At 36.6% G+C, this 19974-nt stretch overlaps 1 protein-coding gene across 2 annotated transcripts in view; it reads left to right on the top strand.

Moving 5' to 3' along the window:
* LOC129000711 (uncharacterized) overlaps positions 1-19974 on the top strand; it is a 62149-nt gene that overhangs the window by 10722 nt on the left and 31453 nt on the right. The window lies entirely within an intron of this gene.

Below are 19974 nucleotides of genomic sequence, written 5' to 3'. Positions count from 1 at the left end.
TGTTTATAATTGATTTTCCTTTATACTAATCTATATAAATAAAATTAGAGTTTTGTCTGTACATTGCTCAGAATCATACATTTTTAGGTTATTTTTACGTTTTATACATTAAAGAAGCCGAAACAAGTCTCATCTAAATTTCTGTCTGTCTGTCTGTCTGTCTGACACACTCAAGATGGCATTTTACGCAATCTTCTCCAGGAAAACGAGAGTACCTATCAAGACCCAAGTCATTTTAATGTATTCACTGGATTGGCGAGAGTGTCTTTAGCCATTAAAATATGGTCTCACTACTTTGTAATTAAAACTACGGCCGTTCAAAAATGCAGTTTTGTGCAGGGCCGCATTTAGCCAAACGGCGCCCCTAGGCCCCCAAAACAGTTGCGCCCTCCAGGCCGTAATATTGGTCAGGAAACGTAAATAATGTCACGATCATTGTCATTGAGTAGCATATACAAGGATAATCCATTGATACTTTCAATAAATCAACTCCTTTAAAATGTATATATGCCCCTATAATACTATACCTCTAATGAGATTAACTGAACAATGATAAATACCTTCCCTCAGAAGATCCCAATCTTGTAAAATGTAGGAGTGGAACATTTACAATACCGTACCATATTGTATTGTAAAAAATATAGGCCTATATGTACCGGTATCCACCAGTTTTAAGTAAATAATAACTGTTATGGTCAAAGTTTTATTTGGATGGTGTGAAATAACTTAAAAAGTATGAGTTTTTAGTCTTTTTTATTTAACATAAACAACACAAAATACGTTTTTGATGAACAACATTCAAAATCAGAAATAATTCCATCACGATACATAATACCGGTGTGCAAATATAATTGATGAAAACATTACACCTAGGGTATTTCATTATCTCTAAGTGAAAAACCGGCATAATTCGACATTTTTTACTAGCTAAACATAAACAGAACAACACAACAGGTTAAGTAAACAGGAGAGAATAACATAGCTGAATTTTGGCAGTCACTGCAGGGATGTCGTTGGGACAAAAGCAAAACGAAATATCACACGAGTAAAAGCAGGTTATTCCCAACACGGCAGTACCAAACAAGGCAACCCTTATTTCTTCTTCATCTATTTGCTTACTAAACACGGCAAATTCAAACTACACTCGGTCTCGGATGGGCCCACGCGTCAGTCAGTGGGCTGGTAGCAGGGCTACCGGTCTGACGCGTGGGTGCGTTCGTGGGATTCATTTAAGAAGTTGAATATTTTGCGCCCCCTAAAATTTGGCGCCCTAGGCCTGGGCCTAGTGGGCCTAATGGGAAATGCGGTACTGGTTTTGTGCGATTTTTGTCAAGTTTTCTTCCAATTTGTATCACATAATCATCTATGAAACAACGAACAGCTGTTCGGATCAAGATTATTTTTTCTAGCTGTCACTGAAATGTTTACAAATAATGTTGTTTACAAACACCACAACCATTTCCGATCACGTTTTGAAGGCAAATCCCATCCAAGTGAGATTATAAACGTTTTTATTACATAAAGGATTTAATTAATCGCAAGTGGAATAATATAGTGTAACCGTAAATTAAATAACTAGGCATCATCCAGGTCAGGAACCAGAAATATGTGTATAAAATTGTTTTGGAGTTTTGATAACCAGAAAGAAGACATTGAATCAAGATTGAATCAGTGTTTTATACGGTTGGGAAACTTAAATTTACTAATGACCGTCGCCAATAGCTTAGAAACAATGTTCCACTCATTGACGGCTCTTCAATGGTGGTTGTGTAAAGTGTAAAGCAAAAAATTACAACTGCAGTGGGTGATTGTAACAGAGGTTTACGGATGATGCTGAACTCGATTTTCCAATGTGTCACTTTCTGTTCCTACCATTGACTATATCAAGTCAATAGTTCCTACTCACCGTGTGATGCAATCGCTGGACCATACAGCCAATAGGCCCATAGCCCTTCTCTTGGGTACGTGTGGTACGTATGCTTACCCAATTATTTATAACAACACTTTCGACAACGATCCTTGATACCGGTACTTTTCCATAGAATACACGGCCTACCTAGGTACTTAAGAAATAAAATTATAAACGTCCAAAAACCCAACGTTGTGTGATTTTTGTCACATTTCCTTATAATGTTAATATATATACCAGCAACCATTGTTTAGAGAATACGTAATCTATTAAATAACAGAAAGTTATGTTGTATAAGGTTTTTTTTTTCAAACTGACACCGATAAGTTTACATTAAGAGTTGTGTACAAATAAAGCAATTAATGGGAAATAACTTTGATTGCCGATAACTTTTTACGAGAAAATCCAAAACCAAGAGATCAATAACCTTGATTAACGCATATAATTGGTCGGCTGTACTACAGTTCTTAACTGTAAACGTTGGTTTTTGGTACGGTACTGGTTCTTTTCCTTTTAACCTTTAGTAGCAGCAAGAATCATGTTTACGTACCAACACATCACAGTAATTTACAAATTAGTTATCGTTGGTGTTGCACCTTATTTATTACAGGCGTAGGCCTATTCAATTTAATTGATGTCTTAACTGTATAATTTTTGCTTTTTCTGTCTGGATTCCAAAATGTTATGCTAAGAAAACTATAACGCATTTTAGTAAAACATTTATTCAGCAAACCATCATGAATTGTCCAAACACTTTGAACGTTGTTTATGTATCAATAGTTCGTGGCCTTTTTTGGTAATTTTTATTACAAATAACCAATCTAAATCGTCTATAGTAGGCCTACTGTACTTCATTTCATATAGCAAACCGATTCAGATAGCATTTCGACAGAATTTCGAGTCATCTCCGGTCCAAGCAAATATAAATTGTTATGATCAAATTTTATGGCATTAACAAAGATTTCAAGTACTAATTTGATATGTACCTTTTTATGCTTAAAGCGTAGCAGATTCCCTAATTAAGTTCGGTATTTTTGTGTGTATGTATGATGGTAACACATTAATGTCCTTGTTTCTCAATGTTTCACGGAAAGGACAAGAGCGCCTTGATAATGAAAATGTCAACCCGAATAGTGTTAAATTAAGAGGTTGAGGTAGTACCTTAAATACTTTTAACCATTATGTTTTAGTCCTTTAAATTCTGAACAAAATTGTACAAATCCCATTTCCGTATATTTACTCTCACCGCTTACACATGATAAAGGTTGTTGACAAACTTATGGGAGAAAGTATGTGTCAGAATGCTGATACCGTTTATTTAGTTTAATCATTGGATATAACATGTGGACCAACAAGATCCGGGTGACATTTAATTGCGAAGCATTAGTTTTGGCTTGAAACTGTCAGATACTGTATTTGCGAAGGAATAGTTTTGTCAGCATATCTGAAAGTATGCAAACCAACTGCTGTGCTTTATATAAGAAGGTTTTAACTGACTATGATAAGATCCCCGTGCGTAGAACGGGCACACAGCTAGTTAGGAATAAAATGAAAATAGATTTGGTTTCTAAAGTCCACTGTAAAAGTAAGTTTATTAACGACAAATAATAAACATAGCAAACACATGACATACAATATCATACATGACAGCTGTTATAAACTTAAGACCAAGAAGGCAATGAAGAACAAGATTACAAATTCAATCACCCCTCCTTAATCTTAATCCTTCATTGCGGTAATACTAAGGTCGGCCAAGAAACCATCATGCTTGATTTTGCCAAGTTATTTGGCCCATAAGGCCCATGTTAATTTTTTAAAATTTTAAATAAATTTTTTACCTATGCTTATTTTTTTTAGCCTACGGTATTTTAATTTATAAAGGGATTCTGTGGATCGACAAGAAAAAATCTTTCTAACCATATGCGTATATTTTCCCTGTGATGTACACAAGCTGAGAGAAAAGGTTTTAAAGAAACATGCTTGCCTATTAGTATACTAGCAGTTACCAGGGATGCCTTGCTGCGCTTAACAACTGTTATTTTAAATGGTAATTTGTTCTTTAAGATGAATAACTAGCAGAGCACCCGTCCTTCGTACGGGGTTGGCAAATAAGTATAAAATGCTTATTGCAGTTATACTCAAGCTTTGCGTTTGCAATGGGGGAGGACACAGTTTGATAAAATTTGGTTCATAAATTTACCATATTATATAGTATAACACATCTACCACTGCTATAATGTTCTAACACTGCACCTAAACAATAGAAAAAATAAATTATCAAACATTCACACACTATCACAAATTATTCGTTAAATTAAAAACTCAAAACTAACTGTAAACAATCCTACTTTGACAGTTCTCATTGTGTATCACAGCTTTTTGTTGCTGCTTAGTTCAAATTAGCTGTTGTCAGTTGTCATATATGCAAATACCCCCGCCGCAGCAAACCTGCAGACTACGCGAATTTCCATTTTCCTGATTGGATTTACACTAAAATGTCTCCTTAAAAATATCACATTTATTCCCTATTTAAATAACGAGTTTAATTAGTTTAACGAGTACTTAGGTTTGCTGCAACAGGGAGGGTAAAAATGTGTTTTTTTTTTTGTAAAATGTAATAGTTTAGTATGAAATTAATGCATTTTCCAAATTTGATCAAAATATGTTCATGAACAAGCAAGCTACAACAGTTTACTTATGCTCCATAAGAATAACATGGGAATTTTAAATTTACAGATTTTTGGAATTTTCTCCGTAATCATTAGGCGCAAATTAACACTTCAATATACTAAATTATTTGTTTTTTTAAGCTCTAAAAAATGGTTTGGAAAGAAATTGCTAAATTTTAAGTTTTTAGGGTAAAAAATGGGAAAAACTAATTTTTATCCCATAAAACCCCCCATAAACCCCTGTTCCCATAGTCCGATCATGCTGGTTCGCGAACTCGTTTGAATAAACGTAGGTTTACACGTTAGTACAAAATTTAATCAAAATCGAATGATTTTTGCTCGAGTTATCGCGCTAACGGACACATATATAAATATATATATATATATATATATATATATATATATATATATATATGAATTTAAACGGATGTTATTTTTGGTCTCTAGGGACCTCAAAACGAAAAAGTAAATCCGTCCCGGGTCCAGGTCTTACCATGAGTACTATGGTAATAGCTTATTCCCTATAGGGGAAATTCGCTAAAACAAAATAATAATAGTGCTGCACCCTGTTGGGAAACCTTATAACTTTTAAATGCTATTGCATATTATGGAACCAACTTTTAAAGTTGGAAACAGCTGACTAAATTCTTTAATTCCCTTTAAATATGAATAACTCATAAGGTTAATGTAGTGTATTAATTTAATTATAAAATGAATTGTATATTTCTAATTCAGATTCAAATAGTTACAAGTATTAAATTTGCTAGCTCTATCCATGTACTGTTAGATATTGTACAATGTGACGTCATATGGCCTGATCGAATAAACTAACCCCATTGGTTGTTTCCATCACACCACCTTCCGTTCCCACTGCTACCTCGATCACCCGACACTCTCTGTACCTACAGTCATCGTCCTAGCTCACCGACTCCCGCACACCAATGCGGTTTTTCTTAAAGTAAATGTGATTATTATTTCGAGCAACTGATCCTCCTTCGCTCGCATCCAGGTTCGGATGCGACAATGGCGACGAGTGCGACAACCTACTGCGTGGATAAAGGAAGCGCGTTTTACAGTGCAGTGCCATTGTTTCGGTACGTTACATGCCATTAGACGGCAATTTTTACACCACGTTCAGTAAATTAACGTTGACAGAAGAAGAAGTTACTACAATGAGTGTCATCGGAAATTTCGGGCCGTTCGACAGTACGGAGGAGACGTGGTCTACATACGTGGAACGTTTTGAACTTTACATAAAGTATAATGGAATTTCGGACGACAAGAAAGTAAGTGCGTTTTTAACAGTGATCGGAGTTAAATCGCACAATCTGCTGAAAGACTTAATTACGCCTGAAAAACCATCGGTGAAGTCGTTTAAGGACATTGTGAAAGTGCTACAGGATCATCTTCATCCTAAACCCTCGTTTATCACGGAGATGTGTAAATTCAGCAAGCTCGACCAACTGGAACACGAGACTATTTCGCAATACATCGTTCATTTAAAGCAATTATCAAAGCATTGCCAGTTCGAGGACAAGTTACCGGACTATCTCAGGGACCGATTAGTGAGTGGTATTCGGAATAATTCGATTAAGAAGAGACTACTGGCGGAGGACAACCTGACGTTTACCAAGGCGGAGCAGCTGGCAACATCGCTAGAGACAGCAGAGAAGGACGCAGCATCCCTGACGTACCACGGCGGCGGCGGCAGCACGGCGACAGCGATGAGGCTTCAGCGATTCTCCTCAGCGCAACGACCTCAACGCAGTAAACAATCAAGTGCATCATGTGCCGTTCCAAGTGTTGTGCAATCTACAGAGTGCTATTGTTGTGGAAAAGGGTCATTTAACACACCAGTGCTATTTTCGCGAATACGTGTCTAATTTTTGTAGAAAAAAGGGTCATTTGGAGAAGGCATGTAAATCAAAAAAGAGGGGTAAGTCCAATCATTCTTCCTCTAAAAATAGTTTGAATGCCAAAGGTTAATTACTCCAAAAATACTCAGGGTAACAGATACCAACATAAACAATATTATGTGGAAGTAGGTGAATCTAAAAATAACGATAAAGTTGTAAATGATGAGGTATATGACATTTCTAACATTTTTCAAACTGACAGTGAACTGACTGTTAATGTAAATCAGGGTATGTTCAACAAAATTGAACCTATTAAAATAGATTTGCAAGTACAAGGTAAACAAATGAGATTTGAAGTAGATTCAGGTGCTTGTGTTTCTGTTGTTTCGGAACAATTTTACAATAAGCACTTAAGTGATGTAAAACTAGACCCCACAGATCTAGTTCTGAGTTCCTACACTCATGAAAAAATCAAACCTGTAGGTAAAATCAATGTTAATGTTAAGTACAAATCAGTAGAAAAATGCCTATCATTGTATGTAATAAGCAATGGTGCTAATCCTCTAATTGGTCGGGTTTTGGATTAAAGATCTCCAAATTGTTGTTAGTATTCCCAACAATGTAAATAGTGTAATGTCGACTTCAGATGAAGTAAAAGTAGAATCAGGTAATGAGTCTAAAGTTGTGCGAGATTTATTCAACGAATTTCCAGAGGTTACCACTAAGCTAGCCTGTTACAATGGAGATCCTGTTAAGTTAAAGCTCAAATCAAATAATAATAGTAAAACGTCTTTTATTTAAAGCGGTTTTCAGTAACAATACTGTTTTTCAAAACAACTCAAGTCAATACATACAAAAGAAATATTACAATAACAATAAATGACTTATTAACTAACAATACCTTAACTTATATTTACAAAAGACATTTTTTGGAGTTCAGTCGAAAGGCTTTATAACTAAGTTTTTTTACATTTTCTGGCAGTTGATTGTATTTCTGAGGAGCAAAAAAAGAAAATCCCTTTTTACCATATTCTAACTGGACGCGAGGCAAGTGCAGCAGGCCATCCTGTCTTGTACTCCTCTCTCTCACATCTCTCCTAATTTTTAACTTATCTTTTAGATAAGTCGGTCTGCTAGTGTTGGTGACCCTATGAACAATAGCCACAGTCTCTAACAAACATTCCGTCTGCACAGGCAACATCCCACTTTGCTGTCTAAAGGAAGATATGTGGTCAAATTTTCTCAAATCATATACAAATTTTAATGCATTGTTTTGTAAACGATTTATCAAATTAGTTTGTTCAATTGACAGACTGAAACCAAAGGCAGGCAAAGCATAATTAATGACAGGCATTACCAAAGACTTCACTATTTGTAGTTTTACATCTTCTGCCAGTATTTTCCTAAATCTATTAAACACCCTGAGCAAAGTCATGACCTTTTGAACGATTGATTTTACCTGTTTTGAAAATTTTAACTCCACGTCAATTGTGAGACCAAGAACTTTAATTGTCTCAGTAGACTTTAATATCATGTTCTCCAGAACTACATTGAGATCGTGTTTATGAATTAAAGAATGCATGCTGCGAGAATTAGTGAAATGTAATAACGAGCACTTCTCAACATTCAAAGCCAGCCCATGGTTCTTAGACCAGTGAGAAATTTTCATCAAATCATGGTTTATCAACTGTTGTGCTTGCAAACTATCTGTGGGCTTGAAAGAAAAGAGAAGTTGCGAATCATCTGCATACGAAAACAGTGAGCAGTGAGATAATTCTTCACCCATGTCAGCAGTGTAAATAATGAACAACAGAGGCCCCAGTACACTCCCTTGAGGTACTCCACAGTTCTTTGGGAGAGGCTCCGAAAAGACACCATCCACCCTAGTTATCTGCTTCCTATTTACAAGGTAAGATTGAAACCAGCTTTGAGCTATTTCACCAAACCTATAAAATTTTAACTTGGCCATCAGCAACTCAAAGTCGACCGAATCAAATGCCTGAGAAAAGTCCAAAGCCACTAAAGCACTATCAAGCCTTTCATCCTTTGCTCTGTAAAGCTGGTCCATTATATTTAACAAAGCTGAAGTGGTGCTAAAACCTCGCCTAAAACCGGATTGGTTTTCAGGTAAAACACGATCTATAAACACCTCAATCTGGCTTGCCACTACTTTCTCAAGTAGTTTGGATACAGCTGGAAGAATAGAAATTGGTCTGAAATGAGACATAAATTGGGGTTGCTTTGTTTTTGGCAGAGGAAATACCAATGCATTTTTCCAACTCTTTGGAAAGCGCCCAGTCATAATTGATAAGTTAACTAGCTTAGTAATAACCCCCAAACAATATGGACTCACTGCCTTTAACATTTGAATGGAAATTCCATCAGTTCCACATGCACTTGTTTTGATATCATTCATAAATTTCTTTATATCGTTATCATTTACAGATTTAAAAATAAATTCTGTATAAACTTTGTCACATAAGTTGTGTCTATAGTAATCAATTTTACTTTGAGAAGCCTTGTTCCTAGAGCCCATGCTGACAAAATATGTATTTAGATCATCAGGGGAAAACGAGCAATTTATTTTTTCATTACTTTTCACTATCCCTCCAGTTCGCAAGACCTTCCAAAAGGATTTTGAATCCTTGAAATCTATATTATCTTTAAAATACAATCGCTTAGCTTTCCTTATTGCCCCATTTACCAAGTTGCGAAATTTTACATACATCAATTGATCATGTGTGCTCTTTGATTGCAGAAATCTAGATTTAAATTTACGCTTTAACTTTGTTAGGCTTTTAATTTCGTCATTTCTCCAGGGGGCCTTGCACTTTGTCACTCTTTTCGTGACAAGTGGGGCGCATGAGTCATATATTTCTCCAATCTTAGATGATAATGCTTCTGCGATTGCGTCAAAATCATTCAGCATACTCATATTATTCCACTCAACACTAGCAACCAGATCTATAAAGGCATTCAAATTGAACTTCTCATATGATCGATACGTAATAAATTTTGCAGGAGCTTTATTTTTGGGCAAATACAAGTCACAAAATATGAGTCTGTGATCTGTGATCTTGACTCCTCTGTAATCCAGTAATTTCGAAGTGTCAATAACCCCAGCTGACCTATAATTCAGTTTATCTTCTATTATAATATGATCAATCAAAGAAGATGAAGTATCAGTAACCCTTGTTGGTTCCTTAATAACTTGAACAAGACTCATTTCATCAAGCATCTTGTTTATGAACCTTGTGTCACCTTCATGAGTGTCAAAAAGATTTATATTCAAATCTCCAAGCAAGACGACCTCATCGACCTCCATCTTTTTATCGATAAATAAGGCTTGGAACAAAGGTCTTAAACTAGAATATGCAACATTTGGTGGCTTGTAAACAATACAGACATTAAATAAAGTGCTCTTCAAACGAACCGTACCACACATATATTCCACACTGGTGTCAACATTTTCTAAATCAATTTGTTTGAAAGTGAGCCCATTCTTAACGTAAAGTGCAATTCCACCTCCACTGGATGGTAGACCATTTGTACCATCCCTTCTATCTTTTCGCCATAGAGAATAACCATTGATATTACAACAGTCGTCGGCCAACATTGGGTTCAACCATGTTTCCGTTACACCTAAAACATCAAAATCAAAGTCTTCAACCACAGATTTCAGTTCTTCAAAACCTGTGCCCAAAGAGCATATGTTAACATGGGCTATCCTCGTGTATTTGTTGCATGGCCTCTCCCATTTCCCGACTGTTTTGGTTTTTGTGGGATAAGCTTATGTATTTTGGATGAGCTCAGATTGTCTGCAGTTTTACCCTCAAGCATGCCAAAAATAAAATTCCCAAACCTGTAACTACCAGCCCTATTCAAATGTCTACCATCTTGTGCCAAATTTAATCTTCTCAAGACACGGTTTGCATTTATGAATGAAATGCCAAAGTTTATGCACATCATGTACAACTGCTCATTAAAGTGATTAAGGTGATAGTATGCTATGTCACCTCGTACAAGGACACCACTCAAAATTACTCGAGAGTCCGGAAATGATCGTCTGGTGGAAGACAATAGATCTGCCATACTGTGCAATGCCTCGCGCTTACCCCACCCCCCATTATACCCAGCTTCACCCCTGTAGCCGAGAGCGAGATTGTTAGTGCCTACATGTATTACAATTGTCTTAGGTTGACAAGACAGGTACTTATTAAGAAGAGAATGCTTAATATCTACAATTTTTGCACCTGGAAGGACCTCCACAACAGCCCCGCTCTCCATCAATCTACGCCCAGAATAACGCAACAATGAATCCCCAATTACCAAACAGTTTATGTTATTGTTGATTTTCTCCTCAGAAATACAAACTTTGGAAGTATTTGGACCACAATCATCCTGCAATTTTGGATCATGACAGAACAAAGAGGTTTTACATGGAGTTGAAACTACTACCTTTTGTTTATTCACAATGTGTTTTTTTGTCGCTTTTCCATGTGAATACTTTTTTTGCCTTACCACCATAAACCAGATACATTTTTAACTGTATTTGTACTGTCACAACCTTGTTCCTGGTGATTCAAAACATTAAACCTATTCTTACATGTAATTAGAGGTAATTGATTTACATTCTTTGCTTTAGTTTTCTTAACACCCCTCCTAACCTTAACATTAGTCCACTCGTCATTACATACAATGGGGACAGCCTCAACAGGTGAGTGAACAGCGCTCACAGGCGCGGGTGCGGGTGTCGTCTCACCAGCAGCTGGAGTCTCAGTTCTGGCCCCATTTGTACCATAGCTCTTGTACCACTCAAAGAAAGGTAACATTGAGTTTGTTGTTACATGCCTACAATAAAAATCAAGGATAAACTTAGCATTGACCAAAACTCTTAGCCCACACTCAAATCCATTGTTTTGTTTTGAGCAATGCATTTCAACAACATCACATAAACCAAGCTTATTTGCAATCACCTTTGCATGTTCATGATTATAACCAGGAAGGGTGTCAAAATGGTAACCACATTTTTCCTTTAAATCAATAAACAATAAACTCCAATGGGACCCCGAATCACCCTGTACAGTTACAGAGCTATCACTCACACAACAAAACCCATAATCTGATTCATACATACATGATACATGATACATGATCTCTCCGTCCGTAGTCCTTTGCCTTAAGGAATTGGACAGGTCAGGGTTAATACAAAGAATAACCAGCTTAATACTAATTTTTGTCACCATCTAGGTAACTGTCTATGTCCTCTAAACTTAACTCTACTAGATATTTTTTTAATTCTGATTTGAATTTTGTTAAGCTCTGAATTTCAAGTAATTTTTTCGGTAGGGCCTGGTACAATTTCATTCCCATGTAATCTGGTTTGTGTTCAAATTTTGTGAGTTTATGTTGGACTGCATGTGTGCCCTTTGTTCGTGTGTTGTAAGTGTGATTTGTAAAAGTTGGTTTAATGTTCTGTGATTTTATATAGCAAACTGATTCATAGATATAAAGTGAAGGGACTGTGAGAAAGCCAAGTTCTTTATAAACATTTTTGCAGCTGGTCCGAGGCGGCATGCCCAAGATTGCTCTTACTGCCATATTCTGCCAGACAAAGATCTGGTCAATATTCTTCTTAACAGCTCCCCATAGAATGATTGAATACAAAATGTGCTGTTCTATTAGGCCAAAATACACAAGTTTAGAGAGAGCCAGGTTTCCGAAGGTTCTTATTCTTCGGAGTACGAAGACCCCTCGAGCCATAGACCCCTCCAGTTTTTTTATTTGTGCATCCCAGCTCAATTTATCGTCCAATCTCACCCCCAAAAAGTCGGCAGTTTTTGAAATTTGAATTTGATCCTCTCCAATTAATAGGTTCGGAGTCCTATTATTTTTTGAATTTTGTCTTTTTGCAGTTTGGATACACATGTATCCTGTTTTTTGTGAATTTAATTTGAGTTTGTTTGAGGAAAAAAAGTCAGCCAAATCATTTGCTCTTTGATTAGATTCTGCCTCCAGGGCCGCGTCGTCAGTTCCCCTTACGAACAACGTTGTATCATCCGCAAAGAGGTAGACGCTGTCCTGCGGAACAGTATCTGTGATGTTGTTGATGTAGACCAAGAAAAGGAGAGGTCCAAGGACAGATCCCTGGGGGACGCCATTGGAGATCAATTTTTTTGTTGATGAAATTCTTTCAGTTTTTGAATTTGAGTTTTTTTGAATCTCAGTGACTTGGAATCGGTTGCTCATATAGGATGTGAGCCACTTCAGCGCAAGTCCTGAGATTCCAATTGATGAACATCAAATTTAATATGCAGTAACAAATCAGTGACGTCATCAGAGCTACCAAATTTTATAAACTGTGTGTTTGTGGGTCCGAAAAAAGTAAATTTTGAACCATAACCATTGTTTACAGACTCATTGAAACTAACAAAGTAAGCCTCTAAAACCTTATCGTCTAGCCATCTGCTTTCTACCCATGCAGCAGTCTTTGCTTGCTTCATCTCCTCTTTTAACTTAGTTACACATTGATTAAGATTAACCTGTTTTTCTTTGTGCTCAGAGATCGACTTAGTTAAGCTAACAATCAAAGATTCTTTTTCATTACATAAATCCTGCAAAGAACTGAACTCCAAATTTACTTGTTGAAACTTTATTTTATAATCACTTAAATTAGCCTTAAGAAAACTAATGTCTTTCATTAGAGAGTCTTTTTCTTCCAAAACCGCTTCTTGTGCGTTCAGAGAGTCGTTTAGCTGCGATCGCCGCTGACATTTCTCCTCTTGAATCTTGCCAATCAGCTCGTCATTACTCAATCTTAGTTCTTCCGTATGTTCCTTCAGACGTGCAATTTCTGCTAATGATGAATCCAAGTTCAATAAAAGTTCACTAATAGTAGATTCCAGTGCAACAAAATTGATAGGTATCTGGATAGTTACATTGCAAAGATTTTAGGTGCGAGCAAATAGCAGAAATTTGGTCTTCATAGGTATTGTCGACATGTAAAACATTTTCAACAACATAATCAAGATTTGTACTTGGCTTTATACTGCTTTGTGATGACAGCTGTGCTCGAGTATGCACCATAATGTATTGATTATCGGAACTCCTGCAATGCTGTAAACGCAGTACAGTAATGTACTGCAAATGGTGGCTGCAAACTTGAAGGCGCACAGAAAATCGACGAAACGGAGGTCTCGCCTGCGATGACAGTAGCCGACATGCAGTACAATGGTTAGTCCCCGAGAAATCTTGGCGCCACTCGGACGCAGTTGGTAGACGTGGTCCGTTACTAGGCAACCGCCGTAGCGTCTACCCCTTCCAGTCTGATGCTTGGTTTGTGCAAAGTCCGAACAGGCTTCTTAAACCTTCCTGTCCTCGTTATTCGAATGTTAGTTACACGACATTCATTTACTCACAGGTAGAGTCTAGGATCTTAACATCAAAACCAAAGCACATCTACGACAGTAACCGGGTAGTAATGCACATTGTTAACAATACTTCATTTAACTCGGTTAAAAACTTAAAAAACTGTAGAGTCACAGAGTCAACGTCTAAAACACGGCAATCAGGATTGCCAACCGGTAGTACCTAAGTATTACAAACCAAGACCCATACCTTATTGTTTAAAAGACAAGGTAGAACAGGAGTTACAATGTTTAGTTGACGATGGTATCATTTCCACTGTTTCAACTAGTGATTGGGGTACACCTATTGTTCCCGGACTAAAACGTAATGGCAAAATATGCATTTGCGGTGACTTCAAAGTTACCTTAAATCCATATCTAGAAGTAGATAGACACCCTATACCTCGCATTGAAGATCTTTTTGCAATCTTACAGAAAGGAAAACAATTTTCTAAAATAGATTTATCATCAGTATATATGCAACTTATGTTAGACGATGAAAGTAAGAAACTTTGTACCATAAGTACACACAAGGGGTTATTTGCATATAACCGACTTTGTTACGGAATATCTTCTGCCCCAGGTATTTTTCAACGGGTAATTGAGCAAACACTACAAGGTATCCCGGGTGTAGCTTCATTTCTTGATGATATTATTGTTACCGGAGCTGACACAGCTGAACACCTGTCGAGACTAAGAGAAGTGTGTAGTAGGCTAAAGACAACAGGGTTAACTGTTAGTAAAGATAAATGTCAATTTTTCAGTGATAGCTTAGAGTACTTAGGGTACGTAATTGAGTGAAAATTTAAAAACGTACGTTTTCATGTCCCTGGCCTTTTACTTCGTAGATACTGGATTTATAGTTTATTATTATGTGTTTTAATATTTTTTGGGACGGGGGCAACACGTTACACACATTTATTTGGTTTTAAATAGGTTCTAGGTATTTTTTTCGTATTTTTAAAGTCTCGAAATTCACGACCATGACGTGTCCCTAGGGTACATTTTCCAACTTTCACGCTGTTTTTAGACTAATTATTCATGCCAAAATATATAAAGCCATATTTTTATGTCATCAATGGTTATTAAACTTACAAAAAAGGAGCATATTATAATTTTATTGTCATTGCAGACTGACTACCATGACAAAATAAGTCTGTCCCTCGATTTGGCGTCACGACCATTTGGGAAAAATTTTAAACTTTGGAGCACGACAGTGGCAAGCCTGGCGTCGATGGAGTCAGTTGGTTTTAGAGACTAGTTCGGGGTGTAGGTCAGGATTGTAGTGCCGGTCGTTTTGAGTTGAATGGAGGAATTATAAGATTAATAAAGGAAAGATTGTGTTTTTTGTAATTTTGGTGTGTCCATGACCGTACGTAGTCATTCGATGAAGTAGACATGGTGTTAATTTTTGTTTATAAGATATTTCAATTGCTAGATTAACCTAGAAGTCCACTTTGTATCCTCGAACATGAGGTGCAGGGCTACCGCCAGAACAGAGCCAAATAACACGCAATTTCACGACCAAAGTTTCACGACCATCGCGGTTTTTTTCACGACCAATCCAGCCTTATGGATTATAGTGTGTTTGGTCGTGACAATAACTTTAATATAATTGTAAATTGAACAGTTTAGTTCAATTGAAACACATAGTTTTATTACAACTAACAGTATAATTGAAGGATTGTTTAGAAAGATTTAGATTATTCCAGACAATTCACGACCGTACCGCTTGTCCCTGACCATCACGTTTATGATTTCTATCATAAAAATTTCAAAAATTAAAATATCGTCATATTTCAATGTTTTATACACAAAAGAAGCACACCTCTATACAAACATAACGGTTTTTCGGGTCTCAGGTAACTTTTTCGGAGTTATACAAACTTAAAAAGATTTTATTGGCTTTTTTCTATTTTTTGAGTTTTTTTTTATTTTTTTCTAGAAAGACCAAATATACCAAAAGCTCAAGCAGTGACCTTTTTATTGTATAATGGTCATAAAAGTAAGTTAGTTTATAGCAAAACATAGTTATAAAAATAATATTGACTATTTTTAATATTCATTGAACCGTCCGTTATGGTCGTGACAGGATTTTGTGTTTTCTACTAAAGATGCTCTTAAAAAAGAAAACTACCAAAGATATTGCGTTACCATGGACATTTTATGAAACTTCAAATGTTAATGAAATAAAAAAAATAATAAAAGTTTTGAAAAAAGGGGAAAAATATTTGCAAAGTGCTTTTCCTGAAAACGTACGTTTTTAAATTTTCACTCAATTAGCCAAGAGGGTCTTGCCACATCCAAAGATAAAGTCAAAGCCATTGTAGAGGCACCAGTTCCAAAAGATGTTACACAGCTCAAGGGTTTTCTAGGTCCAGTTAATTACTATGCAAAGTTTGTACCAAATGTTGCTACCATTCTAACACCCTCGTATCAATTATTAAGGAAAGACGTAGTTTTTAAATGGTCTTTGTCATGTCAAAAGGTGTTTGAAGCTATAAAAGAAAGATTAGTTTCAGCTAATGTGCTGGCGCACAACAACCCAGACTTGCCAATTAAATTGTCATGCGACGCGTCACCCTACGGCATCGCAGGAGTGTTGAGCATTGTTGACAAAAATGGAATAGAAAGACCAATTTCATTCACAAGTAGAGTACTAAACTCAGCAGAAAGGAACTATTCTCAAATAGATAAAGAGGCACTAAGCATTGTTTTCTGTGTAAATAAATTCAATCAGTATTTATGGGGCAGGAAGTTAACTCTTTGTACAGACCATAAACCACTATTAGCTATATTTGGTTCGAAAAAAGGGTTACCAGCATTTGCACCTGGCAGACTACAATGCTACGCGTTATTTTTGTCAGGTTACGATTACGACATTAATTATGTTAAGTCACAAATCATGGTAACGCGGACGGATTGTCTAGACTTCCGCTAAATTGTAATGTCACGGAAGAAAGTAATGTAAATATTGATTATTTAGGGACATATCTCCAATGTATATCAGAGTGCGATGTACCAATAGATTTTAATGATGTGCGTAAGGAAACTCCAAAAGACAGTGAGTTAAACAGAATCCTTGGATATGTTTTGTACGGCTGGCAAATCAATTCGGACGTTAATCTAAGTGACTATGTCAAAAGGCAAGCTGAGCTAACAGTTGAACACGGAATCCTAATGTGGGGCTATAGAGTAGTCATTCTAAAATCATTAAGAGGGGCTTTATTAAAAGAATTACATAATGGACATCTAGGAGTTGTTAAAATGAAGTCGTTAGCCAGGTCGTATTTATGGTGGCCTTCTATTAATAAGGATATTGAGGCCGTGACTAACAGTTGCTCAGCGTGTCTTGCACAGCGGGAATCTCCTGTTAAAAGTAAACTTCATAAATGGGAATTTCCTCCCAATGTTTGGCAACGAATTCATGTCGTTTTTCTGGACCATTAAAAGGACAAATATATTTAATTGTACTAGACGCCCATAGTAAATGGATTGAGGTAGAACTTGTTAGTTCCACTTCAGCCAAACAGACCATTGACAAACTCAGGCCTATGTTTTGTAGATTTGGCTTACCAGAAATAATAGTTAGTGATAATGGTCCACCTTTTTGTTCTGAGGAATTTTCGAAATTTTAAAAACAGAATGGAATAAGACAAATCTTGACTCCACCTTACCACCCAGCTTCTAATGGCCAAGCTGAGAACGCGGTAAAATCAGTAAAGAAAAGATTAAAATGTGCAATCTTTGAAAATGAGGATGTAAATATAGCTTTAAGTAGATTTCTTATCTCTTATCGTAACACAGTCCATAGTACCACTTGTGAATCTCCCGCCAAACTTATGTTTAATCGACCATTAAGAACTAGGTTAGATTTAATCAGACCAAACATTTAGTCAACTGTTGTTCAAAAACAAGAGAAACAGATCATAAATGCAAGGGGTACTAATACTAGGCAATTAGCTATAGGACAATGTGTACTAGCAAGAGACTATAGAGGGAAGGATAAGTGGGTTGAATGTACGGTTGTTAGACGACTAGGGCCAGTAACATACATTGTACAACTAGAGACAGGCTCAACTTGGAAGCGACACATAGATCAGCTGGTAGGCTTGCAATCAGGCAGCAACATCAACACAGAACATAGCAGATACTACGATCCCGTGACGTCAACATCAGCTGTTACTACTTCCTGTGTCTCGTCAGCACCGGTGTCGTCACCAGCCAGGCCGCCCCACCAGCACACCCAGCCTCAACAGATGAGTTCTCCCACTACTACGCGTCATTCACCCACTACAGGCCAGTCCGAGCGGCATAGTCCTATTGTTGCGAAACGCCATTCTTTACAACCCGATCAGCTGACTGCTACGTCACCTGTTACAACTAATACTAGGCGATATCCACAATAGGAATCCTCCAAAGAGAATGGATTTGTAATTGTTTGTTATGGTTTTATATTTACGCTTCTTTGCAATTTTAATTTTTCAATATTTGTGTTTATTTTCAGCACTGATGTTTCAATATTTTTGTGTTTATTTTCAGCACCGATGTTTACAATCTTTTATGTTGTTTTTTAACTCTGATGTTTTCAAATTGTGTTTTTTTATTTTCAGTACTGATGTTTTCAATTTGTGTGTATAAATGTTTCCATAAAAATTGTTTACAAGCTATGTTCAAAAGTAAGGGCGGAGGAAATGTAGTGTATTAATTTAATTATAAAATGAATTGTATATTTCTAATTCAAATTCAAATAGTTACAAAGTTTTAAATTTGCTAGCTGGATCCATGTACCGTTAGATATCGTACGATGTGACGTCATATGGCCTGATCGAATAAACTAACCCCATTGGTTGTTTCCATCACACCACCTTCCGTTCCCACGGAAAAGTTTTTCCTCCAGAGAAGGCCTCGTTGCAGGGTGCAGTAGACATGTTCAAGGGTGCATGCACGACACGCCGTTCGCGTTGACGTTGAATCCTGTAAGCGATGACTGCCTCTGCCGCACCGTGCCGGCATCCGGCTTCACTACTAAACCGACGATTGCCTTTAAGTTGTGTATACTTTATTGTGTACACATTTTACTGCATCTAAATCAGTTTTTTGTATATCTGTATATCTTACCGTTCTCAAGCATTGCGCGTGTAAGCGTGGTTTAAGTAATATTCGCCCCCTCCCCCGTTTTTTCTTTATACCGGAAGAAGCACACAGGGGACGGTAGGGGACTTTTAGGATATGGTCAAGGATATCATAAAGAACATCTGTGCCAAAATTCAGCTTTATATCTCGCATTTCCGGGTTTCCATGATTTTTTACCTAGATTTACTGGGCTATAAGGTTTCTTGGATGTAGTCATATTATTTTTAAATCACTTGACTTTTATGAAAACATATATTTAATCTCCTTGCCGTACCAGTTTAATTCAGCCTTAGAGGGGTTTCTTTGCCAATCATCATAAAGTTAAGTCTGTGTGTTTCCTACAAAATAGTAGCTCTTCGGCTAACACCTTTGTTCATTGTTTGTGGGAATCTTCATATTGTAGGTGTTCTTCAGGATGATAACGATAGTAATTTTTTTTAAATCTCTACTTGTTAAAATATATCAAATTGCCCAGGCTTTCTCGATTTTTTACATTGTATGTATGAATGTAAATTAAAATAGTAGGCCTAAATATTTAATTTCAACAAAATCAGTAAATGTACCCAATACGTTGAATTGAAATAGTATATTTCGTACCTAGGGCCGAAAATGAGGTTTTGCCGGCTCTAGATAGTTTTTAAGTTCGAGACGAAGTCGAGAACTTAAAAAGATCGTGAGCTGCAAAACCATTTCGGTCCGTGGTACGAACGCTATTTTTCACCACACTATACCCAATTACTACTATTCACCACAATAATAATGCACACTGATAGTCAACACAAATACAATTTAAAGGTTGTGTGAAGAAATAATTTGAGGAATCAGCAAAAATAATATTAAACTAGAGGACCCATGCTGCTCCGCAGCGTTAAAATAAGTATAATATCCGAGAAATAATCAAATTTATGATTTTTGATTGAGTAATACAGTATCTTAATCGCTTAAATAAAAGCCGATATTTCACTGAAAGTTCTTAGACCAAAATATATAGGATTATA

The sequence above is a fragment of the Macrosteles quadrilineatus genome, unplaced genomic scaffold (assembly GCF_028750875.1).
Source record: "Macrosteles quadrilineatus isolate MER2022 unplaced genomic scaffold, UCM_ALF_1.0 Scaffold_1__1_contigs__length_201487025, whole genome shotgun sequence".
Taxonomy (NCBI): Eukaryota; Metazoa; Arthropoda; class Insecta; order Hemiptera; family Cicadellidae; genus Macrosteles; species Macrosteles quadrilineatus.
This window is presented reverse-complemented; position numbering and strand designations above follow the sequence as displayed.